Here is a 27,715-nt window from a genome sequence, read left to right on the forward strand (position 1 = left end):
ACCTCTTGGAACTACCCATCCCGGATCCGGGAGAATTGTCATCAACTTTTATTTAATTTTATTTTACCTTTATTTAACTAGGCAAGTCAGTTAAGAACAAATTCTTATTTTCAATGACGGCCTAGGAACAGTGGGTTACTGCCTGTTCAGGGGCAGAACGACAGATTTGTACCTTGGCAGCTCGGGGATTTGAACTTGCAACCTTTCGGTTACTAGTCCAATGCTCTAACCGCTAGGCTACCCTGCCGCCCCAACTAATCAACACTAATTAGCATAACGTAACGGACAAAAAATATTACTAGAAAATATTCATATTCATGAAATCACAGGTGAAATATATTGAAACACAGCTTAGCCTTTTGTTAATCACCCTGTCATCTCAGATTTTGAAATGATGCTTTACAGCCAAAGCAAGACAAGCATTTGTGTAAGTTTATCGATAGCCTAGCATAGCATTATGCCTAGCTAGCAGCAGGCAGCTTGGTCATGAAAATCAGAAAAGCAATCAAATTAATTTGTTTACCTTTTGATGAGCTTCGGATGTGTTCACTCACGAGACTCCCAGTTAGATAGCAAATGTTCCTTTTTGCCATAAAGATTATTTTTGTAGCCGAAATAGCTCCGTTTGTTCTTCACGTTTGGCTGAAAAATCGACCGGAAATTGCGGTCACGACAACGCCGAGGTCGTACAAGGCACGAAGTGCTGTTGTCCATTTGAGAGATCCATTTCAATGATATCACATGTGTAGGGGTGTGACCTTCAACCCCGTCTGCCATCAAAATTAGCCAATTTTTATGGATATTTTAAAATAAGTGTGTAATTATACTTTTTGGGAGTTTGATATTCAAATGTTCTTGTATGTGAATATCTCAGGAATAGTTAAGGACTGTGTAATTAATTTATTAATGATCACTACAGAGGACAATTTTGCACTTATTTTAAAATATGTATTTCTTTAAAAATAAAGTTTAGCAAACAGAAATATCCACAATTTTTTGGGGGGTCTCAGGAGGATAAAATACACTGCTAGTTAGCTGTGTAATTGATTAACCTAACAGTACATGTAATCACCTCAAATGGCAGATGCACGCGCTTCCCACGTTCCATACATCTCAATGCCATACCAAAATTGTCAATATTGAGAGAAAATAATTGTAATACCTACATAAAGCTGAGACCCTCTCAACAGTCACAACAGTAGTAGTTTTCAAAACAGTGCTATTGCATTTAGAAATGTTGTACAATCAGAAAGCATTTTTCTCTCCCTCTCCTATACTTGAGTTGGAGCACATAAATAAATGGGCATAGGGGCAGGGCAGACACTTCAGGGTATTAATGCACTTTGGGCTATTGTTTGACTGAATCAAAATATAACTTTTTGAGTGAAGTGACAAGCTAGAATTTGCACCAGTGCGACCAATTAAAAAGTAAACTTGCACAACCAACTCAAATTGTCAGACTCTGGAGCCCTGTCTATTTCTTTGCATAACAACCTGTACTAGCATGACAACATGTTTCTGACGCTGGCACCTTGGCATTTCTCACCGCTCGTGTCTGACTACTGAGGAGCCTGACCCCCGCACTGTATGACTAATACCGAGGGGGCATGGGAGGGAGGGAGTGAGGTAATTGGAAAAGTGGAGGAGGGAAACGTTAGCAGTGTTGGAGTCTCTCTCCCCCACCTAGACAGTAGAACTCCAGTCTGCCTCAGACCCTAGGAGGGATGTAAGCAGGATGGATCAGCCCTGCCCTACCTTGGCCTGCTACAGGGGCTCTGTGTGGGTTGAGGCACCTGGGCATATGCTGGTGGGAGTGGGGGATCTAAATATTGGTACTGGTGCCAGGCAGCCTGTCATCTCAATGGCTATAGTGAGCACTACAGTGAAATACCTAATTTCCTCAACAATGGGAGACATCCCTTGAGAGCCCACGGTAGGGGGATGAATGAGAGATTTAATAGAGGTAGAATGGTACCACAGTGTTAGTTGACATACTGCAGCAACGCCCCACCTCTCCCGCATGGAGCTAATACCCTGATTCACACTGAAGAAGATGGCTGACATTTTACATGTTCCTAATATGTTTTTTGTTTGTATTTTTTTGGTGATTTAGCTTATTTTTGTAACTTATTTTGTACACAATTTTGCTGCTACCGTCTCTTATGACCGAAAATTACTTCTGGACATCCGAACAGCGATTTACTCACCACGAACTGGCAGAATGTTTTTTTTTTTTAGTTCCTATGAGCCAAACATGAAGAACATACTGCTTTCCCGGGAACAGGCCCAAATTTGCGTGTAGAGACGAAGGAGAAAAAGAGGACGGAGGTCTGGCTGCCTTCTCAGTTCGTAGGCGATCGAATAATTCTCCCCTGCCTTCCATTCTACTAGCTAATGTGCAATTGTTGGAAAATAAAATTGACGACCTACGAGGAAGATTAATCTACCAACGGGACATTAACTGTCATCTTATGCTTCACGGAGTCGTGGCTGAACAACAACATTATCAACATACAGTGTATAACCAGCCAGCTGTATTGGCAGGATAGAACAGCGGTGTCTGGTAAGACAAGGGGGGGGTGGACTATACATATTTGTAAACAACAGCTGGTGCACGATATCTAAGGAAGTCTCGATTTTACTCACCTGAGGTAGAGTATCTCATGATAAGCTGTAGACCACACTATCTAGCTAGAGTTTTCCATCTGTATTTTACGTAGCTGTTTACATGCCACCACAGACCGATGCTGGCATTAAGACCACACTCAATGAGCTGTAAGCAAACAGGAAAACGCTCATCCAGAGGCGGGGCATTAATGCAGGGAAACTTAAATCGGTTTTACCAAATTTATATCAGCATGTTAAATGTGCAACCAGAGTGAAAAAAAACTCTAGTCCACGTTTACTCCACAAATCAAAATCAAATCAAATTTATTTATATAGCCCTTCGTGCATCAGCTGATATCTCAAAGTGCTGTACAGAAACCCAGCCTAAAACCCCAAACAGCAAGCAATGCAGGTGTAGAAGCACGGTGGCTAGGAAAAACTCCCTAGAAAGGCCAAAACCTAGGAAGAAACCTAGAGAGGAACCAGGCTATGTGGGGTGGCCAGTCCTCTTCTGGCTGTGCCGGGTGGAGATTATAACAGAACATGGCCAAGATGTTCAAATGTTCATAAATGACCAGCATGGTCGAATAATAATAAGGCAGAACAGTTGAAACTGGAGCAGGAGCACAGTCAGGTGGACTGGGGACAGCAAGGAGTCATCATGTCAGGTATTCCTGGGGCATGGTCCTAGGGCTCAGGTCCTCCGAGAGAGAGAAAGAAAGAGAGAATTAGAGAGAGCATATGTGGGATGGCCAGTCCTCTTCTGGCTGTGCCAGGTGGAGATTATAACAGAACATGACCAAGGTGTTCAAATGTTCATAAATGACCAGCATGGTCGAATAATAATAATAAGGCAGAACAGTTGAAACTGGAGCAGCAGCATGGCCAGGTGGACTGGGGACAGCAAGGAGTCATCATGTCAGGTAGTCCTGGGGCATGGTCCTAGGGCTCATGTCCTCCGAGAGAGAGAAAGAAAGAGAGAAGGAGAGAATTAGAGAACGCACACTTAGATTCACACAGGACACCGAATAGGACAGGAGAAGTACTCCAGATATAACAAACTGACCCTAGCCCCCCGACACACAAACTACTGCAGCATAAATACTGGAGGCTGAGACAGGATGGGTCAGGAGACACTGAGATGCATACTAAGCTCTCCCATTTGGCAAATCTGACCATTATTCTATCATCCTGACTCCTGCTTACAAGCTAAAATCAAGAAGGAAGCACCAGTGATTCGGTCAAAAAAAAAGTGGTCAGATAAATCAGATACTAAGCTACAGGACTGTTTTGCTAGCACAGACTGGAATATGTTCTAGGATTCTTCTGATGGCATTGAGGAGTACACCACATCAGTCATTGGCTTCATCAATAAGTGCTTGTCAGATGTGAAAGGACTTGCAAACCATTAGACTACAAAAGGAAGCACAGCCAAGAGCAGTCCAGTGACACGAGCCTACCAGACGAGCTGAACTACTTCTATGATCGCTTCGAGGCAAGTAACACTGAAACATGCATGAGAGCACCAGCTGTTCTGGAAGACTGTGATCACACTCTCCACAGCCGATGTGAGTAAGACCTTTTAAACAGGTCAGCTTTCACAAGGCCGTAGGGCCAGATGGATTACCAAGACGTGTACTGCGAGCATGTGCTGACCAACTGGCAAGTGTCTTCACTGACATTTTCAACCTCTCCCTGTCCGAGTTTGTAATAAAATGATCAGATTAATATTGCCATTGAGAAAATTCAAAACAAAACGAGACTTGACCTTTTTCAAAGTCAGTCTCGCAAAAAGATGCATTCTTGTGTTCTAACGACCCGCTATTCAAAGCGTTCTGAACAAATTAAGGGAATCGTTCACAAACATTGGCATGTTCTAAAATCCGATGATAGTCTCGGTAATGTGTTTTCGGACCTTTCCTTGGTCGTATTCTCACGGGGCAGAAATCTCAGAGACCAATTGGTACACTCTGATTTACAACCCCAAGATATTCCTGAACAATGTCTATTTGCGCCCCTACTGGAAGGAAAATACAGACACCTGTATCTTTTGACACTATATAAACGAGTCATCCCGCAGTGTTTGTGATTATACCCTGATGAAGACAGCTTGGCTGTCGAAACGTTGGTAATAACATTTTTGCATCTGAGCTCCTAGAGTGTGCGGCTCTTTTATTTTCGAGTTTGTAATATCATCATGTTTTCAGCAGACCACCATAGTCCCTGTGCCCTCAACGTGATTAAGACATATGAGATGATTGTGGACTACAGGAAAAGGAGGACTGAGCACGCCCCCATTCTCATCGACGGAGCTGTAGTGTAGCAGGTTGAGAGCTTGTCCACATCACCAACAAACTAACATGGTCCAAGCACACCAAGACAGTCGTGAAGAGGGCACGACAAAACCTATTCCCCTTCAGGAAACTGAAAAGATTTGGCATAGGTCCCCAGATCCTCAAATGCATACAGCTGCACCATCGACTGGTTGCATCACTGCCTGGTATGGCAACTGCTCGGCCTCCGTCCGCAAGGCACTACAGAGGGTAGTGCGTATGGCCTAGTACATCACTGGGGCCAGGCTTCCTGCCATCCAGGACTTCTATACTAGGCGGTGTCAGAGGAGGGCCCTAGAAATTGTCGGACTCTAGCTACCCTAGTCATAAACTGTTTTCTCTGCTACCGCATGGCAAGCAGTACCAGAGCGCAAAGTCTAGGTCCAAGAGGCTTCTAAACATCTTCTACCCCCCCAAGCCATAAGACTCCTGAACATCTAATCAAATAGCTACACAGACTATTTGCATTGTCCCCCTCTTTTACACCGCTGCTACTCTGTTGTCATCTATGCATAGTCACTTTAATAACTCTAGCTACATGTACATATTACCTCGGCCTACTCTGTTGTCATCTATGCATAGTCACTTTAATAACTCTAGCTACATGTACATATTACCTCGGCCTACTGGTGCTATTTCTTATTCGTAACTGCATTGTTGGTTTGGGGCTTGTAAGTAAACATTTCATTGTAAGGTCTACATCTGTTGTATTCGGCGCATGTGACGACTAACATGTGATTTCATGATCATTAGTGGGCTGGCTAGAGTTGCTGTTAGTGTAGGTTGATGAGTAGATGCACTGGTACTGAATACAGCATTGGTTCCTCCTGTAATGAATAGCAGGGCAATGGACTACTCGGACAGTGTTTAATCCTGTCGGTTTGGCTGTCAATAAAGTCTGTATTCCATGTCTGACACCCACACCGTCCTAGCGTTTTGTCTATATATGCTCAATGGTCCGGCAGAAACAATGAGGGAAAACAGCAGAATGTTGGGGTTGTTTGAAAAACCCAAGCAGCCGTGCTGACACCTCCAGGGCCCGGCCAGATCTATGCATCATACAGCTAGGGTAAAAACCTGCTCCAGTTTGAGAGGTCGCCAGGCGTCATGGCCAACCTGCCCTGCTGCCAAACACATTGCTTTAATGTTGGGGAATTTATCCCGGGAGCAGCTCTGCTGAGGTTCACACATAGAAGGGGATGTTAGGTTCTGAACGCAATCTCTCTCAATGTTTGCTTGCTTCTCTCTTAAGTGTTATTTATTTTTGTAATGAATTGAATTATGTACTGCCATATTGTGAATTTAAATAAATTATTGTTTGCTGAGACATTCTCTAATAGTCATACCGCATCTTCGAAAAATATATGCCCTCTGCGTTCTCCAAAGTGATGGTTGATTGAGCATGACTAAAAAACCTGACACCTAATACAGGTGACACAAACACAGGTATGTACAGTTGTTCTCCTGTGGTTTGCACCTCACTGTTGACAGATTGTTGGCCAATAGCACCCAGTGTGGTGGTGCTGTGAAGAAATGACATGGCTTGGTTGTTGTGCAGTTCTCTGTTGGCCTCTGTGGTGGTTCTATTGGCTGCGCTGTACTTTGCTTTCATTCCCACTGCAGTGGTGGGCAACAAATCACTGAAGACATGACATAGTACCTATTGTTTATGTTTATACCACAGAATTGTTGAATACTTGTTTCTGATTGGCTAGAAGCGCATTCTAGAATGGGCATTAAATTCAGATTACAGGACAGTTGGAAAGAGATTGTGACACCTTGCGATATGCGCCTACACCATCAGACCATACTACTTGCTACAAAGTTACAGAAAGCTAAAATGACAATCACACAAACCAAAATGTTATACATTGTTACCGCAGGTCCAATGAAGAAAAACTAGCTTGCATTTATTTGTTTTTGCTGACACAATTTTTGGGGAGCATTTGATGACCTGACATGGTGAGTGATGAACATGCATTTCTCCTGTCCCTACTGTTGCAGTCATTACACAAGTGGCAGTATGCTGTCAAATCTTCCCACATGTTTTCTAGTTTGACCAGTTGTTTTTAGCAACAGATATTTTTTAATTCGGTTGTCATTTTTGCAGGCTCGCTAGCAATAAATTATTTAGCTGGCTTCTAGCCTGGCGTTTGATATACATTGCGATCTCCTTGTAATGAGCAGTGTCACGTGTCCTGATGAAGGTAAACTTTTCTAGCTATGCCAGGCAGAATCAGATATCTGCTCATTTTGGATTTATCTAAATTATTGTCAGTAGAAAACTGCAGCGCCTTTGCTGTTATTCTGGCTGCAGAGGTTGTGACTGTTAGCTGTAGCTATTTGGCTAACAAGCAAGGGAACATATAGAACAAACAACTGGATTGTTTTATCTGGTTGCAAAAAATAAAATCTATATACATATTCACTCACTACCGGTCAAATGATATCAATTAGTCTATCAGAACTTACAAAGCCATGACATCAATTTCTGGAATTTTCCAAGTTGTTTAAAGGCACAGTACACTTAGTGTATGTAAACTTCTGACCCACTGGAATTGTGATACAGTGAGTTATAAGTGAAATAATCTGTCTTTGAACAATTGTTGGGAAAATTGTTCGTGTCATGCACAAAGTAGATATCCTAACCGACTTGCCAAAACTATAGTTTGTTAACAAGAAATTTGTGGAGTGGTTAAAAAACAAGTTTTAAAGACTCCAACCTAAGTGTATGTAAACTTCTGACTTCAACTGTATACCTTAGCCCCCTGACACAAACTATTGCAGTATAAATACTGGAGGCTCAGGCAGGATGGGTCTCAGCCTCCAGTTTCATTGCAACGGGTCCAAAATCTTATGGGTAAGGTATTTCAGTTTATTTGCTTTGTCATTTTGGGATATTGTGTGTAGATTGATTAGGAAACAATTGTATTAATTTTAGAATAAGGCCGTAACGTAACAATGTGGAAAAAGTCAAAGGGGTCTTAATACTTTCCGAATGCACTGTATATGAACAAAATTGTATTTCTACCGGTAAGTGTTATTTTAGGATAATTTTCTTTGGCAACTGTGGTATGAGCTGAATGAACGCCTCCGTTCTGTACATTGCCTTGGAAAAATGAACTCCGCAAAGGGCCTCTGCTCCGCCTTGTTTCTGACAACGATCCCTTCCGTAATGAAGTTTTAGTCTTTGATTTTGGTTTAGCTAGTGTGCACAATTGAGTTTTCCCCTTACCCCTAAGTTTAAGAAATTGTGAAAATGAGACTAAAGGGCACTTTCTTAACTCTGATCCCTCTTGAAACCCACCCCCACCCCCCTTCCTTTCAGGGTGGTTTGAGAGCTCATTATAGTCCATTTATTTTCCCAGCATTGGTTTGTCCTACCGTCCTGCCACCAGGTCATTAGTAGCAGATCACAGTTTAAGATTGTTCTGCTTAATTATAGTTGACTTCTGCTAGGCTTGAGATGTTGGTTTGCTGATTTTTGTTGTGGGGGTGTGTGTGAGGGGTGCTTAACAGTGTGTGAAGGGTGGCCAGATTCTGCAGGCTATGAAACAGCCAATCCGTATTCCAGAGGAGCAGCCAGCAAAAGACCACACAATCCCTTTTACTACTCTGAGCTCCGGGTTGTGAAAGGCATGCAGATGGAAAAGGGGATTTTTCCGATCCAATTTCACCCTCTCCCTTTCTCTTTCCCTAGCATTGCTGTTGGGTTTTGAGTTGACACCGAGAGAATGGGATAAAAGTATTTCAAGCATCGACTGTTATTTTGTGACCTGTTTTCATTTTCTCTTCTTCACTCTACCATAATATTTCCTGAGAATTCATTAATCAGTCAATGTTCATTGTAACAACGCCCAGATAAGACTTAATAAAAAGGATTAGCTGGAAACCCGTCAAGATAAATGCTCATTTGTTCTGTGTGGGCCCATGCTAATGTAATATGGTTGCTTGCACGTCACGCTGTACTCATTTGCTGCCAGGGTTGTGATCAGTAGGCATGAAATAGGATAACTTTTTGAAGCTAAGTGAAATGGTTAGCTATTAGTAATGGGGTGGGCAATATAGTTACGTATCGCAAAATATTGTTTTTGGACATTATTATATCAATATTTGACTCCAAGTCATTTGTGTAAAAGAAATAAGTAAATTGTCCCCTCCCCTTGCACATTTCACAACAGCCCAAGAAGCCAATTTCCTTGTATGAAGGTGACAAGGCGCAAAGTAAATCTCCTTGGCGCTGGCCTGGGCTGCCTCTATAAATTTTGAATGGGGGAACGCGAGAGTACACTGCACCATGAATTATACACATTAGAAGCAAGGAATAATCTCCACACCACGCACAGCCTTCAACGACACCAAACTGGTAATCATGTCGGACGGGGAGAGGTGGAGCCAAGGACAAAGCCAAAACACCTCTCTCTTTAATGTGTCGCCTCAAGGTATCTCTCGCTCACGATGTTGCTGACCAACGGCCTCATGGGATTGGTCTGTAGGTGCACTGAGCTTTAATTGACCGTTGGATGGTCTTCAGGGGACGTCCGTGATCAAAGTAATGCTGAATACTTTTGTTTTAGTAGTAGATGTGCCATCTTTTAGTGCTAAATGGGATGTGGGATGGTATGTTTTGAGAACTTGGAAGAAGTGAAAAATAATATGTAATCTTTTTTTTCATTTTTTTTCACCGCTGAACTGATTTATGATATCAATGCAAATAGTAATATATTTAACTGAAATAGAAAAAGGACATCTTCTAATTTTAACACCCCTCATCTTCTCTGCAGTAATGACGTGTGAGCCTCTGTTCTCTGATGGAACCCTCCAGAACTGTCCATCCAGTTCCACCATGAATGCGGCTTCACCTCGCTGACCTACTATGAGAACAACCCAGCCAAGGAGCACTTCCAACGGGCCAAGGAACTCTCCTCATTGGCGTAGAGATGAACATGATAGGTAAGTAATAGTCTCAACATACAGTAACAGCCTGGGCTTTAGAAGGCTTTTGGTCATGGAAGTGTGACGTGGTCTTTTCTCCATGCGGGTGCTCTGTGCAAACGGACTCGCTTCCAGCAGAACTTCCTTGCCCAGCTGATCCTGGATGTCAAGAGTAAGGAGGGTACCCCAGCTCCCGAGCTAGACGTTGAGCTGACCCTCTCCCCCACCCCACTGGCCTGCCTGCCCAAGGTAAGCATTCTCTACCCCTTTCACCTTCACCCTCACTCACATGGGGGGGGGGGGCAAATCCAGTGTGATATTAAGTGTCTCCAGCAGAGGGGGATCTCTACCCCTCGACCATAACTGATATCATGTTGTGGCGCTGAAATAGCCTTGGAAGATCAGGATGAAAAATTGACTCCAGGGAGATGTTTCACTCGCTCGCTGCCTCATTACAGGACTTGAATGTTATTAATGAGATTAATTACCATTATCTAAATGTGATTTTTGTCATTCTGAGCCCCGTCGGTGGACACCCTAATGGGTTTACGGACCGAATGCATATGGGTCCGGTAAATTTCTCAAATGGCCGGTAAATTAAAAATCTTCCCGTTCAGTGTCTGGCGCCACATTTTCCTAACGGAATCCCTGACACTACACACACACACATGCACCCCTACGTGCTCCTCCATATCCACTCTGCTTGCCACTGCAAGGCACCTCATCCCCGGCCTGCATGATCTGCAGAGACTCCTCTCAGCACAGATTTCCTCGCAAGTTCTCGGTTCTAAATTAGATGAAATGTGTAGCTTCATCATCTAGTTACACACATGTGATCCAAGTAGGCATTTCTATTGCTATACAGCCTAGGCTTCATCTTTGCATCCACCCTTATTTTGAAAATTGAATTGAAGTGTGTCAACCTGTTTTTGCTTGGTTGTTATGGGGTATATTGTGTAGATTGGGGGGGGGAATAATTTAATATTTTTTTTTAAATAAGGCTGTGATGTAACAATGTGGAAAAAGTGAAGGGGTCTGAATAATTTCTGAATGCATTGTACTTTAAAATGACGAAGAAAACAAATGGAAACGGTATAAATTATAATAGACCTTCATTCATGCAGTTTCTTGACTGAGTCCAGCTCTAATGAACACCAAAATGAAAGCTAGTCAGTCGGAGGATAGAACATTCAAAAAGTGATGGATGGAGGACTTTTTATTTTATTTTGACGGCGAGGAAATCTAACACATTTTCAGTGTGGCTCTCCAGACCTTGTTGAAGACTGAATGCGGCCCATGGGCCCAAATTTGTTTGACACCTCTGGTCTAGAGACTATTTGAGGATGGCAACTCATTCTGACAGTCGTGCCTGTTTCTCTCCACTCTTATCTTCAAATTCTCAACATTTAAGAAATCAATCAACTTCAATTTGTCATTTTGTATTCCAATTCAAAATGACCATTCTCCCTGTTTCTTTTCAATATCTTTTCAAATTCAATACTCAGTTATTTTGGGTAACATCTCCCAGAACACCTCAAGAACTGCCCTCCTTCAAATACAAAATGAAAAAAGATCTCCTGGACATTCCATACAATGACTGATTGCAATAGTCTTCTGCTGCTATTGATTAATGATGCATTGTTTTTCATTTTCTTTAAATCCTCAACTATGTATTTCTGTTTTATTAATCAGGATATAGTTTATTTATTTTGTTGTATAAATATTTGAAAGTGGAGGTGCCTTGAAAGCTCCTCAGGGTAGTTTTGTCTTCCTCTCCAGCACATGCCCTCTCCGCTTGCCTTTTTAACTCAATTCATGGTTTTGTATTTTTCTTGTGTGCAAATATATTGAATTCTCCTATCAACACTGGTTAAACACATTTTTTAATTATTTTGTAGGCACCTGCAACCTACAACAAATAGGGTAAAAACACTTGCCTAATTTTGACCAGGCATTTTCTGACTATGAAATGAAAAATCTTAATTTCATTATTATTTTTTGGTTCTGTGCTGTTGTAAATTGCACAGTGTTTTTTCAATTTCAGCTTATTTTAGAAGAGATCGTATCGTGCATGGGGGGCCAATATACTTGACCACATCTGTACCAGTAATTGACTTCTCGCTGTTGGATGGTATGTATACACCACATGGTCTGTCCATACATTAAATGATCTAAGATCTAATAGATGTGATAAAATGCTTCATGTGCTCTATAGCAGTGTCGTGGTGAGTGTAGTGACCTATGCCATTGTGTGCTGGAAATTGAGGGGAATAGGCGTTGTCGTACCCTCTTTACGACTGTCTTGGTGTGTTTGGACTTTGATAGTTTGTTGATGTGGACACCAAGGAACTTGACACTCTCAACCTGCTCCACTACAGCCCTGTTGATGAGAATGCGCTCGGTCCTCCTTTTCCTGTAGTCCACAATCATCTAATTTGTCTTGATCAAGTTGAGGGAGAGGTTGTTGTCCTGGCACCACACGTCCAGGTCTCTGACCTCCCTATAGGCTGTCTCATCGTTGTCGGTGATCAGGCCTACCACTGTTGTCATCGGCAAACTTAATGATGGTGTTGGAGTTGTGCCTGGACATGCAGTCATGAGTGAACGGGGGGTACAGGAAGGGACTGAGCATGCGCCCCTGGGGGGCTCCAGTGTTGAGGATCAGCGTGGCGGATGTGTTGTTACCTACCTTTACCACCTGGGGGCGGCCCGTCAGGAAGTCCAGGATCCAGTTGCAGAGGGAGGTGTTTAGTCCCAAGGTCCTTAGCTTATTGGTGAGCTTTGAGGACAGTATGGTGTTGAACTCTGAGCTGAAGTCAATAGCATTCTCACATAGGTGTTCCATTTGTCCAGGTGGGAAAGGGCAGTGTGGAGTGCAATAGAGATTGGATCTGTTTGGGCGGTATGCAAATTAGAGTGGGTCTAGGGTTTCTGGGATAATGGCGTTGATGTGAGCCATTACCAGCCTTTCAAAGCACTTCATGGCTACAGCCGTGAGTGCTACGGGTTGGTAGTCATTTAGGCAGGTTACCTTAGTGTTCTTGGGCACAGGGACTATGGTGGTCTGCTTGAAAAATGTTGGTATTACAGACTCGGTCAGGGACAAGTTTAAAATGTCAGCGAAGACACAGCATGCTCAGAGCGCACATCCTGGTAATCCGTCTGGCCCTGTGGCCAAGTGAATGTTGACCTGTTTAAAGGTCTTACATCGGCTGTGGAGAGCATGATCACAGTCTTATGGAACAGCTGATGCTCTCATGCATGTTTCAGTGTTACTTGCCTCGAAGCGAGCATATAAGTATTTTAGCTCGTTTGGTACGCTCGTGTCACTGGGCACCTCTCGGCTGTGCCCTCTCTTTGTAGTCTGTAATAGTTTACAAGCCCTGCCACATCTGACGAGCGTTTGAATCGTACCACACCGGCTCCATCTTAGTCCTGTAATGACACTTTGCCTGTTTGCTGGTCGTCGGAGGGCATAGCGGGATTTCTTATAAGCGTCCCATTTAGAGTCCTGCTCCTTGAAAGCGGCAGCTTTAGCTCAGTGCGGATGTTTCCTGTAATCCATGGCTTCTGCTTGGGGTATGTACATACAGTCACTGGTGGGGGGGGGGGGGGGCGTCAGCGACGCACTTATTGATGAAGTCAGTGACTGATGTGGTGTACTCCTCAATGCCATCGGAAGAATCCCGGCCTGCGCTAGCAAAACAGTCCTCTATCTTAGTATCTGATTTATCTGACCACTTTTTGTTGACAGTCACTGGTGCTTCCTGCTTTAGGTTTTGATTGTAAGCAGGCATCAGGAGGATAGAATTATGGTCAGATTTGCCAAATGAAGGGTGAGGGAGAGCTCTGTACTCATCTTTGTGTGTGGATTAAAGGTGGTCTGGAGTTTTTTCCCCCTCTGGTTACACATGTAACATGCTGGTAGAAATTATGTTAAAGGGTATTAAGTATCCCTGCATTAAAGTCCCCGGCCACTAGGAGCGCTGCATCTGGATGAGCAATTTTGTGTTTGCTAATGGCCGTGTAAAGATCTGAGTGCGGTCCTAGTGCCAGCATCGGTTTGTGGTGATAAATAGACAGCTACAAAGAATATTGAAATACTCTCTTGGTAAATAGTGTGGTTTACAGCTTCTCATGAGATGCTCTATCTCAGGCGAGCAAAACCTCGAGACTTCCTTAGATTTGGTGCTCCAGCTGTTGTTTACAAATATACACAGACCTCCACCCCTTATCTTACCGGAGGCAGCTGTTCTATCCTGCCAAAAAAGCATAAAACCCTCCAGGTGTATGTTATTCATGTCATTGTTCAGCCACGACTCGGTGAAACTTAAGATGACCTGTTGTTCGGATATACGTTCTCGTAGTTCGTCTATTTTATTATCCAGTCATTGTACGTTGGCTAATAGCACCGTTGGTTAAGGCAGATTACGCACTCGCCGTCAGATCCTTACAAGGCACCCAGGCCTACGTCCCCAATATCTCTGTCTTTCTCCTACGAATTGTGAGGATGAGGGCCTTGTCGGGCGTCTGAAGTAAATCCTTCACGTCTGACTCGGTAATGAACAATCTTCTTTCAGTACAGGGTAAGTAATCACCGAAAACACTCAAACTTTTACAGATGCACAGTCGAGCGCATCCTGTCGGGCTGTATCACCGCCTGGTACGGCAACTTGCTCCGCCCACAACCGTAAGGCACACCAGAGGGTAGTGAGGTCTGCACAACACATCACCGGGGGCAAACTACCTGCCCTCCAGGACTCCTACACCACCCGATGTCACAGGAATGCCAAAAAGATAATCAAGGTCAACAACCACCTGAGTCACTGCTTGTTCACACCGCTACTATCCAGAAGGTGAGGTCAGTACAGGTGCATCAAAACAGGGACCGAGAGACTGAAAAACAGCTTCTATCTCAAGGCCATCAGACTGTTAAACCGCCATCACTAACATTGAGTGGCTGCTGCCAACATACTGTCTCAAATCTCTAGCCACTTTAATAATTAAAAATTGGATGTAATAAATGTATCACAAGTCACTTTAAACAATGTCACTTTATTTTACAGTGAGTGATGCTGTAACCACTGTTTGGTTATTACCCAATTTGTAGCGTTTGACATAGTCATGAATCAGCTGTGAAAGCAAAAAACTGTTTTGTATGGCCTATGATTTCTGATCAGGTCATATGTTTTTTTTTTTACTCCTTGAAAAACTACTGTCCCTAGGGAGGATGAAAACAAACCTTTTACACAGACAGAGACAACTGCGATTGGACAAAAACTAACAGAAAGAGTAACAGGGTAGGCCTTTGCATCTGTAATTAAAAAGATACTCGTACAGTTTGGGTTCCTGAGAGCCACAGAGGTCTAAGGCACCGCATCTCAGTGCAAGAGGCGTCACTAATGTCCCTTGTTTGAATCCAGGCTGTATCACATCCGGCCGTGATTGGGGGTCCCATAGGGCGGCACACAATTGGCCCAGCATCATCTGGGTTTGGCCGTCATTGTAAATAAGAATTTGTTCTTAACTGACTTGCCTAGTTAAAGGTAAAATAAATAAAATAAAAAAAATTCAAATCAAGCTTTTATTTCTACAGCATATTTCAGACATGTATTGACATGTATTGAAACACAATATGCTTCACAGGAAAAAAATACAAATAATAAATACCTTTAATATTTACTACACAACAAACATAAGAGGATAAACAAAAGGATAACAAAAATGGAATGACTAAAAAGCTCCCAAAGGAAAAGCAAAGCTAAAAAGATGTTTTAAGATCTCTTTTAAGTATGCCCACATTTCCGGCCCTTCTCAGGTTCTCTGGCAGGCTATTCCAGAGGCTGGGTGCGTAGTAATTAAACGCTGCCTTTCCATGCCTCTTGGTCCTAGGCTTTGGGATAGTTAAAAGGCCAGAGGACCTGAGGGACCTACTGGGCACATAACTTAACTTTAAAAGCATATCTGACATGTATTGGGTGGACAACCGTGGATTGATTTAAAAACCAGCAGAATCTTAAAAGTAATTCTAAAACTCACAGGCAGCCAGTGCAGTGACCTTAAAACTAGTAGTGCACGACTCAAGGATTTTTGGAGCTGTCACTGACTCCTGTGAACATGCTGGAATGAATGCGCACACACACACCACCTCATTATTGCAGAGTCCAACTAGGAAGACTACATTTGCGTTCTAGAGGACTCGCATGAGCATCCTTGACGGATGACGCGGCTCACTCGACACTGATAAGCCTAATCTTTGCTATGTTATAGCCCTATTCGGACGGTATTAGTAGAGCCGTTGGTTTTGTAATTATTGTCCAAGCATGTGCGTTATTCCAGAAGACGATTCACACAGGATTAGTTTTTCCAAACATCCCACTAATTCTTAATTTTTTAAGAATTGAATTGACTCTTACGATAGAAGCTTGGAGGCTTTTATTGTAGGTGTGAAGATATTTCAATGTCATGTCTGGACGACAATAGGCTACACACTGATAACTCGTGCTTGGCTGGCAAATGTATAGCTCTCCCCATAATATTTACATTTATGAAAGTGTGATCATTATCATTGTTTTAGCGATCCATCATTGTTTTAGCGATCCATTGTTATCCTTCCTGATAACAATGCCCCACATCCTGCTGATTTGAGCTGCTGAACCGTATTTGCACTTGACTATTTATGGATGAGTAAGTGAACTTGCCATTAACAAAAGGTTTTGCGTGGACGCTGCTTTGCGATCGATTCCCTTGGACAGGGCTCTCCAACCCTGTTCGTGGAGAGCTGCCATTCTGTAGGTTTTCACTCCAAACCTAATCTAGCACATCTGAATCAATAATTAGTTGGTTGATAAGCGGAGTCAGGTTAGTTACAAATGCGGTTGGAGTGAACATTTACAGGGAGGTAGCTCTCCAGGAACAGGGTTGGAGAGCCCTGACCTTGGACATCAACAGCCAGCCAGGGTTTCGTTAAATAAGCTATAGGCAATACTTTTGATATGACATTTTAGGCCAAAGTAAACTGATGCTTGGTGCTGTTCAACTTCAATTCACTGGCAGTACGAAGAATAGCTTAGCCATACTCGGTGATATACAGTGCATTCTGAAAATATTCAGACCCCTTGACTTTCCACACTTTACTTTACAGCCTTATTCTAAAATGTATTAAATAATGTGTTTTCCTCTTCAATCTACACACAACATCCCATAATGACAAAACGAAAACTTTAGTTTGTTTTTTTTGTATTCAGACCCTTTGTTATGAGACTCGAAATTGAGCTCTGGTGCATCCTGTTTCCATTGATCATCCTTGATGTTTCTACAACTTCATTGGAATCCACCTGTGGTAAATTAATTTGATTGGACATGATTTGGAAAAGTGCACACCTGTTTATACAAGATCCCACAGTTGACAGTGCATGTCAGAGCAAAAAACCAAGCCATGAGGTCAAAGGTCCTTTGCTCTTGTTCTGGGATTGATGTGCACTTTTCGCACCAAAGTACGTTAATCTCTAGGAGACAGAACTTATCTCCTTCCTGAGCTGTATGATGGCTCCGTGGTCCCATGGTGTTTATACTTGCGTACTATCGATTGTATAGGTGAACGTGGTACCTTCAGGCATTTGGAAACAGCTTCCAAGGATGAACCAGACTTGTGGAGGTCTTTTTTTTTTCCTGAGGTCTTGGCTGATTTTCTTTTGATTTTCCCATGATGTCAAGCAAAGGGTCACTGAGTTTGAAGGTAGGCCTTGAAATATATCCACAGGTACACCTCCAATTGACTCAAATGATGTCAATTAGCCTATCAGAAGCTTCTAAAGCCATTACATAATTTTCTGGAACTTTCCAGGTTGTTTAAAGACACAGTCAACTTAGTGTATGTAAACTTCTGACCCACTGGAATTGTGATACAGTGAATTGTAAGTGAAATAATCTGTCCGTAAACATGCACAAAGTAGATGTCCTAACCTACTTGCCAAAACTATAGTTTATTAAGTTGAAATTTGTGATGTGGTTGAAAAACGAGTTTTAATGACTCCAACCTAAGTGTATGTAATCTTCAGACTTCAACTGTTGGTTTCGAGAGCTGTTTGGCGCCTGTGTTGGCTCTAAAATAATTTACCATTTTGACAAAGGCTGTCTCTGTGCTGTGGTGGGCCAGATTGTAATTTTTTGAAAATGAAAAATAGGAGGTTGGAGTGATTTAGCAATAGTTGGCTCTAAAATAATTTACCATTTTGACAAAGGCTGTCTCTGTGCTGTGGTGGGCCAGATTGTAATTTTTTGAAAATGAAAAATAGGAGGTTGGAGTGATTTAGCAATAGTTTGCACTTCTTCAGATATGCAAATAAAAACTGTTTTGAAGAAGGTGGAGGGGATAGGATCGAAGGCCACTTGAAGGCTTAAGTTGTGATATCACTTTCCTGAGCATGTCTGTATCAACCAGAGAGAATAAATCCATAGTGCTTTTGCGTGATGGACTGGAGCACATATCATCAAACTTCTCATCAGGTCTTGCTTGACTAATACCCAGCAAAAATAGTTTTATCTCCTCTCTGAAATATACCGCAACTCTCATCATATTTAAATGTGGAGGAAAGTTCACATAGGTTTGCGGGGGTAGGCTTTATCAGGCCATCCATCAATGGTCGGGAAGAGCACATTAAAGTCACCCAACACAATGATTTTATCATTGTTCTCAAGGACAATAATTCAGAGAAATCATGAAAGAAAGTTGGGCAGTGCTTTGGTGGCCTATATAGGGTTATGGCCAGCACTGGTGGCTGACAATTAAACAGTATAGCATGATGCTCAAAAGACCCAAATGAAATGTTATTCTACAATGTAGAAAAATAGTAAAAATAAAGAAGAACTCTTGAATGAGTGGGTGTGTCCAAACTTTTGACTGGTACTGTACAGCAGGGCTATTCACTTTTATTGATGGATTGGAAAGTCTATCTGTCTTAACAGTGAAAGGATTGCAATCAAATGTGTTGCTGACCTTGAGATTCAGATTGGAATACCCCTACTATATACTGTACATCTCCTGTATGCAAGTCTTATGTGTCCTATATTTCTTCAGTCATCTCCAAAAACAGCGCTGGCCTCCCTCCATCGTCCTCCTGGCTGTGGCGGGTATCCAGCTAGCTCCCAGGCTCTGCTACTCAGGGTAATGCCCTCATTACAGGCTGAGGGGAAGTAAATGGGCTCAATCAAGCCCATCATTAGCCAGAGCTTGCTGGCTGGAATGGAGATAGAGAGAACTGGTAGACACCACTCCACAGCACCTCACAACAGCGGCAGCAGGGGGAGACCCCAGTGCCAATTGACCCTGTCTGCCTTTTGTGTCTTCCTCTGAAATAAGACCTTCTCAATGGTAGAAAATGGTGACATGCACATCCAATACCCTTATGCCATGAAAAACATAATTTGGAATCTGAGTTGAGGGATGCTAACCCTGTGGAGATAATTTTGGTTATGTAGTGTTGTGGACACCTGCTCGTCAAGCATCTCATTCCAAAATCATGGGCGTTATTATGAAGTTGGCCCACCCTTTCCTGCTATAACAGCCTCCACTCTTCTGAGAAGGCTATCCACTAGACGTTGGAACATCAGAATGCAGCAGGGACTTGCTTCCATTCAGCCACAAGCATTAGTGAGGTTGGGCACTGATGTTGGGCTTTTAGGCCTGGCTCGCAGTCGGTGTTCCAATTCATCCCAAACGTGTTCGATGGGGTTGAGTTCAGGGCTCTGTGCAGGCCAATCAAGTTCTTCCACACCGATCCCGACAATCCATTTCTGTATTTGTGCATGGGGGGCATTGTCATGCTGAAACAGGAATTTACCACAAGTGTTCTCAAATCAAGTTATAGAAACATCTCAAGGATGATTCATTTAAACAGGATGCACCTGAGCTCAATTTCGAATCCCATAGCAAAAGGTCTGAATACTTATGTAAATAAGGTATTTCTGTTTTTTTATGGGGTATTGTGTGTGTGTGGATTGATTTATTTTATTTATTCAAACCTTTGTAGAATAAGGCTTTAACATGACAAAATGTGGAAAAAGTCCAGGAGTCTGAATACTTTCGGAATGCACTGTATATTGTATATGAATCAAATCAAAGTTTATTTGTCACGTGCGCCTAATACAACAGGTGTAGGTAGATCTTACAGTGAAATGCTTACTTACAGGCTCTCACCAATAGTGCGGAGAAAAAAAGTGTGTGTGTGTAGGTAAGCAAAGAAATAAAACAACAGTAAATAGACATTTGAAAGTAAGAGTAGCAAGGCTATATACAGACACCGGTTAGTCAGGCTTATTGAGGTAGTATGGTTAAAGTGACTATGCATATATGATGAACAGAGAGTAGCAGTAGCGTAAAAAGAGGGGTTGGCGGGTGGTGGGGTTGGCGGGTGGCTGTTCAGTATTCTTATGGCTTGGGAGTAAAAACTGTTGAAAGGCCTTTTTGTCCTAGACTTGGCATTCCGGTACTGCTTGCCATGCGGTAGTAGAGAGAACAGTCTATGACTGGGGTGGCTGGGGTCTTTGACAATTTTCAGGGCCTTCCTCCGACATCGCCTGGTGTAGAGGTCCTGGATGGCAGGCAGCTTTGCCCCAGTGATGTACAGGGCCGTACGCACTACCCTCTGAAGTGCCTTGTGGTCGGAGGCCGAGCAATTGCCGTACTACGCAGTGATGCAGGATGCTCTCGATGTTGCAGCTGTAGAACCTTTTGAGGATCTCAGGACCCATGCCAAATCTTTTCAGTCTCCTGAGGGGGAATAGACATTGTTGTGCCCTCTTCATGACTGTCTTGGTGTATTTGGACCATTCTAGTTTGTTGTTGATGTGGACACCAAGGAATTTGAAGCTCTCAACCTGCTCCACTACAGCCCCGTCGATGAGAATGTGGACGTGCTCGGCCCTCCTTTTCCTGTAGTCCACAATCATCTCCTTGGTCTTGGTTACGTTGAGGGATAGGTTGTTATTCTGGCACCACCCGGCCAGGTCTCTGACCTCCTCCCTATAGGCTGTCTCGTTGTTGTCGGTGATCAGGCCTACCACTGTTGTCGTCAGCAAACTTAATGATGGTGTTGAAGTCGTGCCTGGCCATGCAGTCGTGGGTGAACAAGGAGTATAGGAGGGGACTGAGCACGCACCCCTGGGGAGCTCCAGTGTTGAGGATCAGATGTGTTGCTACCTACCCTTACCACCTGGGGGGTAAGACCAGGATCCAGTTGCAGAGGGAGGTGTTTAGTCCCAGGTTCCTTAGCTTAGTGATGAGCTTTGAGGGTACTATGGTGTTGAACGCTGAGCTGTAGTCAATGAATAGCATTCTCATGTAGTCATTGGTAAGAACCAATGACTTTGGGTGAGGGATTTGCATGGTATAGATACTCTGGGGACTGTATTTAAGAAATGCAATTTCTGTACCTACCCAGTATTATATTACCCAATATTGGACACAACCTTCTCTGATCAATTGCCAATTCTATGTTGTAATATGCAGACAAGCACTGTCAGAGGGAACTATGAAACATTATACAACAAAAGGAGGTTCCTGAATATGTCCATACATTTTACTTTCCGTCCTATAGAACAGGGGTTCCCAACCGTTTTCAGTCAGGCCTCCCTTCCAGCATTGGGGCAACATCCTGCGCGCTTCATGTCTATTTCTATGGGTACAAGCACTGTTCATGACACAAACTGTTCAAACCCCTCTTTGTTGGTGGAGAGAAAATGTTGCAGGTTTTATAGCTCATTTCCTGCAATTCTACACATTTTGTCTACCGTTTTAAGCTAGTTTTCTTGCAACTTTATACATCTTGCCACATGTGTATTCATGCGGACCCTCCCCCCCCGCCCCACAGTTTGGGAACCACTGCTATAGAATATTGTGTGTCATGCCCCATTGAGGAGGGTTTCTGTCAGAGCAATGCACTTGATGTAAAAATACAATATGGGATTAAACTCCAGATATGAAATTTGCCACAGCTGGCTGGTTCTTTTATCAGCTGGTGAGGGAAAGTAGACGGAGGTAAATCGATTAGGAGAACATCACAGAGAATGAGGGAATGGGAGAATTACAATGGGGAAAGCAAATAGAACAACACTTCGGCTTTTATCATTAAACTGTCTCACTGATGTCTGTGGTGGGTGCAGGTGAAAGCGCAATAAAACCACCACTGAGCCAGGCAGCCATTCTGTAGAAGGCTCTCCTTGGTGGTGGGTGGGTTAACCTTTGCTCTCCTAAGTGTGTGTTTGTGGGTAACCATGCATATGTCTTCTGACCCGGCCACCTGAGGCGCATGTGCAGCTTGTCAGGACATCTGGCACCTTGTGTGTTTTAGCCATTAGCTACCTCCTTTAGAAGGGCCACAGAAAATAGACCATCAGGTACTTTGGACTTTCAAACCTTTCAAGATGGTGGGATTTCTACTGGGTGTTCCTGGCAGTCAAATGCTGTGTTTATGCTGGCCAAGGTATTTGGGTGGAAAGGGGTTTGGCCATTTTCAGTATTTTTTTGTGTGTGTAGACTTGTTTACAAGTTAGAAAATTGGCCAAAACACAGATCCCCTTTGTTTACTGTGATGTCAGTTCACAGTAATCATGAGCTATGAAAAATGGTTTAGTGTTAGGTGGGTGTATGTTTACAAATGTTATGCATGGCAGCAGACTTTTTTCACCTAAAACATTTCTTCCTGGAACTAAATCTAAATGGACCTGCCACATTCCAAGTACCCTACTGGTCAAAAGTTTTAGAACAGCTACTCAGGACAAAGGGGAGTGATGCTTGCTTCCTCCAGTCAAAAACCACTCTTACACTTCCCTTCTCTGACTCCCTCTTTTATCCATTCTTCTTTCTGCATCTCTTGCCTACTTTCCTCTTATGTTTCCCTCTTATGTACACTACTGGTTAAACATTTTAAAACACCTACTCATTCAAGGGTTTTTCTTTATTTGTACTATTTTCTACTCTGTAGAATAATAGTGAAGACCTCAACTATGAAATAACACATGGAATAATTTAGTAACCTAAGACAGGGAATTTTTACTAGGATTAAATGTCAGGAATTGTTCAAATGGAGCTTAAATGTATTTGGCTAAGGTGAAAGTAAACTTCCCGACTTCAACTGTACCACCAAAGGTCAATAAAGGTCAAAATAGTCTATCAAAGCTGTTCCATTGGGAGACTAGATATAAAGGGCTAGGCGGTCATTGTATGTGGAATACGGTTCACCTTATTGATACTGACGAGAACAAATTGATGAACATACCTACAGCACTCAAGATAACATGGGCAAAAAATGATTTTGTTGAATGCCGTTCTTACTCATTACATACACGTTACATAATTATTCAATGCTGGAAAGTCAGCAACCCTGTCATCCTCCTATGGTCCATGGATATAGTGGAAAATACATTTCCTTCAGAAAGTATTCATACCCCTTGACTACATTTTGCTACTGCCTGAATTCAAAATGGATTTAATGGATTTTTCTCACCCATCTACACACACTACTGCATAATGACAGTGAAAACGTTTTTAGAAATGTTTGCAAATTGATTCGATATAAAATACTGATCTCATTTACATAAGTATTCACATCCGGGTCATTACTTTATAGAAGCACCATTGGCAGTGATTACAGCTGGGAGTCTTTCTGGGTAAGTCTCCTTGATCTTTCCACATCTGGATTGTGCAACATTTGCCCATTTATTATTTTTGACATTCTTCACCCTCTGTCAAATTGGTTGTTGATCATTGCTAGACAACCATTTTCAGGTCTTGCCAAAGATTTAAGTAGATTTAAGTCACTCTAACTCGGCCTCTCAGGAATATTCTGTTTTTTTGGTAAGCAACTCCAGTGTAGATTTGACCTTGTGTTTTAGGTTATTGTCCTGCTGAAAGGTGAATTCATCTGCCAGTGTCTGGTGGAAAGCAGACTAAACCAGGTTTTCCTCTTTCCTCCCTGGTCTTTGTTGTTGAATTTGTGTTTGAAATTCACTGCTCGACTGAGGGACCTTACAGATTATTATATGTGTGTGATACAGAGATGAGGTAGTCATTCACAAATCTTATGTTACACTATTATTGCACACCGAGTGAGTCCATGCAACTTATTATGTGACTTGTTAAGCACATTTCTACTCCTGAACTTGCAGTAACAAAGGGGTTGAATACTTATTGACTCAAGACATTTCAGCTTTTCATTTTAATTAATTTGTAAACATTTCTAAAAACATAATTCCACTTTGACATTATGGTTATTGTGTAGGCCAGTCACAAAAACAAGTTTGATTTAATCCATTTTAAATTCAAGCTGTAACACAACAAAATGTGGAAAAGGTCTAGGGGTGTGAATACTTTCTGAAGGCGCTGTATGTAAGGTTAGTCAAGGAGAAAGTTCAGTTAGAACCTGGGCTATTTCAAATACTTGTTTTGATGTCTTACTACCAGATACGATAGGGCATGCCCACAAGCTCAAAGTAACCAATCGCACAGTGTCTATTGGGGATAGACCGGTTGAGTGGCGAGGCAAATTATTTGAGCCCCTCTCTATAAAGGGAGCCACTCGCCATCCAAGCTGGTTATTCCCACCTCTCTTCCTCGCGGAAGTGACTGCGTTCACTAAAGCTCTCCTCAGCACGATTCGATTTCTGCCTTCGCAATGAACCGTTAACGCTGTCTAACGGAAGACTTCAGTTCTTGTCGATTTGTGTTGAGTACCGACCGCAAGGTTTTGCTTTTGCATAATTCATTTTCTACTTGTCAGTTTCTGTTTAGCTATCGCCACATGGCTAGCTATTGAGATGAGCGCTTTGTTGGCATTGACATCCAGGGCATGGAGGAATTGGGATTCGGCAAACCTCTGGTAGTCAAGCCTTCACTGGCTAGTCACCTCAACCCCAGTGCCTCGGCAATGACCGGCACTGCTCTCCCTGGGAAAGCGGAGTGTTTACCGCCTCCATATTCCAAAAGGTCTACATTGCTGCTGCAGGTTCAGTATGGGCTTGAACGTAACATCCCTACTGCTGGCGTACCAGGCCGGTTTGCTCAATAGGATGAGCACAGCCAACCAAGATCAATGGGCGAGATCTGCGTCGGATCTCAACCTTCGAGCCTCTAGGGGCACAATCCAGGGGGGTTCAACTGCGAGGAGAGACTCCTCTTGCTTACTAGAGCAGGGAATCTCCTCTCTATTAAGCAATGGGGGGTCAGAGCCATCAATACTGGCAGTTTCCATCTCAGTAATACTACTGGGATTACTGCGAATGAGAGATTTTCAGAATTGAGGGGCTGGCCTGGGGTGTCAACGACACAGCAATCAACAGATAGTTGTGACCCAGGACTGTCTTTTCAGCTCTCCCTCACGGGAGGAGCCCCTCCATTTTCTTATAAGGGTAGTGACAACAGATGTGGCACTCACAGTGTGGAACACAGTTCACGAGGGAAGGGCAGTACACGGATTATGGTCCCCACAGCTCCGCCACGCTCATACATTACCTCGAACGGCTGACATTGCTTCATGCCTTGATGCACTTCCTTCAAAATTGTCGCATCCTTCTCAGGACAGACAATATGACTGTGGTAGCATACATCAACCAGCAGGGCGGCACTCACTCTCTGCATCTACACAGATTGTCAAGATTTTTCTGTGGAGCAGGGTAAACCTACTTCCACTACACGCTACTCATGTCTCAGGCGTATTGAATGTGGGAGCGGACTTTTTGTCCATAGGCAATCCCCTATATGGGTACTGGAGACTCCATCCCCAGGTGTTGAACCAAATCTGGGATAGATACGGTCTAGATCTCTTTGCATCACACAAAGAGACACTGCCCGTTGTCTTTGTGATAGCGGAATACATAACACTGGAACTGGATGCGCTTGCACACCCTTAGCCAAGGGTGATGCGCTATGCATTTCCTCCTCCTATGACTGATTCTCCCCACTTTGAACAGAGTGAGAGAACAAGATTTACCCCTTATCTTGGAAGCCCCTCAATGGCCATTTAAAATCTAGTTAGCAGAATTTTTACTCCTGCTTTATGTCGAGCCATGACAGCTTCCATTAAGCAGGGATCTATTGACCCAGGCAAACAGAGATTTCCCACCCTGAAACCATGGCCTTCTGAGCCTTGCCCGTGAGAGAATACATCTGAATGCGACAGGCTTTCCTCTCGAAGTCATTGAGGCGATCCAGATCGCAAGAGCCCCTACTACTGTATGGAAACAACTGGTGTGTTTTTGAGAAGTTGGTTCACTGAAAATTGATAATTCCTTACCAATGCTCTGTATCTTGAGGTGTTATGCTTCTTGCGGGTCTTTTTGGACAGAGGGAAGGCTTTTTCCCCACTGTTAATGTCTATTTAGCAGCCATCTTAGCCTGCCATACACTGAATATAACAAATATTAGGATCCCCTTCCTAATTTTGAGTTGGACCGCCCCCTCCCCTGCCCTCTGAACAGCCTCAATTGTTTGGGACATGGACTCTACAAGATGTCAAAAGCCTTACACAGGGATTCTGGGCCATGTTGACTCAATAGTTCCCACAGTTGTCAAGTTCGCTGGAAAGAGGTGTTCTTCATGTTTGTATACTCAGTGTATAGGCTTGGACAATAACACAGTTGGGAAACACCTTCTGTTGTGTTGTTTCATGAAGGCTGAGCGTCATTTACGCCCAGTCTCCAAGCCTTTAGCTCCATCTTCAGACCTGTATTGTGCTTGAGACGATTTCTCAGGAATCTTTTGAGACGAAATCTCTGAGACTGCTTTGCCATTTGCCCTTACATCCGCAAAGCGAGTGAGTGAGTTGAAAGCACTTAGTCCATCATTCGTGTCTGCAGCTTGCTCCAGTGTTTTCCAAGGTGATGCTGTTATTCAACCCTGCCTTAATTCCTAAGATCAGCAGCAATTACAATTATCTTGGAAAACCTAGACCTGATGTCTTTCCAACCACCACTCTTCAACTCTACTGAAGAAGGGCGTCTCCACCGTTGATGTGCAGTACACATGTTGTGCATCTACTTGCATAGAACAAGAGCATGGCGCAAGAGTGACCAACTGTCTCTCATCAACGGTTATCCCATTGGATAGTAGAGGTTATTATATTAACTTATAATAGCAAGGGTTAAAATGGGCCTGAGGACTCATTCCACCAGAGGTTTGGCTTCCTCTTGGGCACTGTTCAAAGACATCACTTTACAAGAGGTTTGCGAGGCGGCATGTTGAGCCACCTCCTCCTACTTTTGAGGTTTTACCGACTACATGTCACTGCACCATTGGGGCATACTGTCCTCTGTGTGGGAGCCTCTGAGGGGTGATGCTGTTGAAAGTACCCTGGCTTTGGAGAGCATGTCTGTGTTACGGCAGTTTGCCATATCCCTTAGTGAAACATCGAAACAACTGTTTCAAATGGAACTCAAGGTTACTTACGTAACCTGCATCTCCCTCCCCGCAAGGCACTCGTCCCTAGAGGAGACGCATTGCACATTGGAACACATTGACCCTATGGTGCAGAACAGGGTTTCCATTAGCTGGTAATTGCCTGCTTTTGGCTCCCCCAAAATAAATTGTTTCTGGCCAAATTGAGCAGGAGAAGACATTATCTCGTTGCCTAGTAATGCTTTTTATTAATTGATGGAAGTACCAGTTGATGAAAATGTATTTGACTGACATGCTTATAGGCCTATAGGTTAATTTGCATGATATGGTGGAATTTAAATTGCCACTTGTGTATTTACACTTGTACTGCTGCAGCTCCTCGGCCCGTTGCTGCTGGAGTAAAACAAATGCTTTTATAAGCTCAGTCGTTGCACAACAATTCTATTTGCAA

General features: G+C 43.1%; 1 pseudogene; it reads left to right on the forward strand.

Moving 5' to 3' along the window:
* The window catches only part of LOC139382000 (tetratricopeptide repeat protein 27-like), a 145,730-nt pseudogene that overhangs the window by 31,027 nt on the left and 86,988 nt on the right, over positions 1–27,715 (forward strand).

This window comes from Oncorhynchus clarkii, chromosome 23 (assembly GCF_045791955.1).
Source record: "Oncorhynchus clarkii lewisi isolate Uvic-CL-2024 chromosome 23, UVic_Ocla_1.0, whole genome shotgun sequence".
Lineage (NCBI taxonomy): Eukaryota > Metazoa > Chordata > Actinopteri > Salmoniformes > Salmonidae > Oncorhynchus > Oncorhynchus clarkii.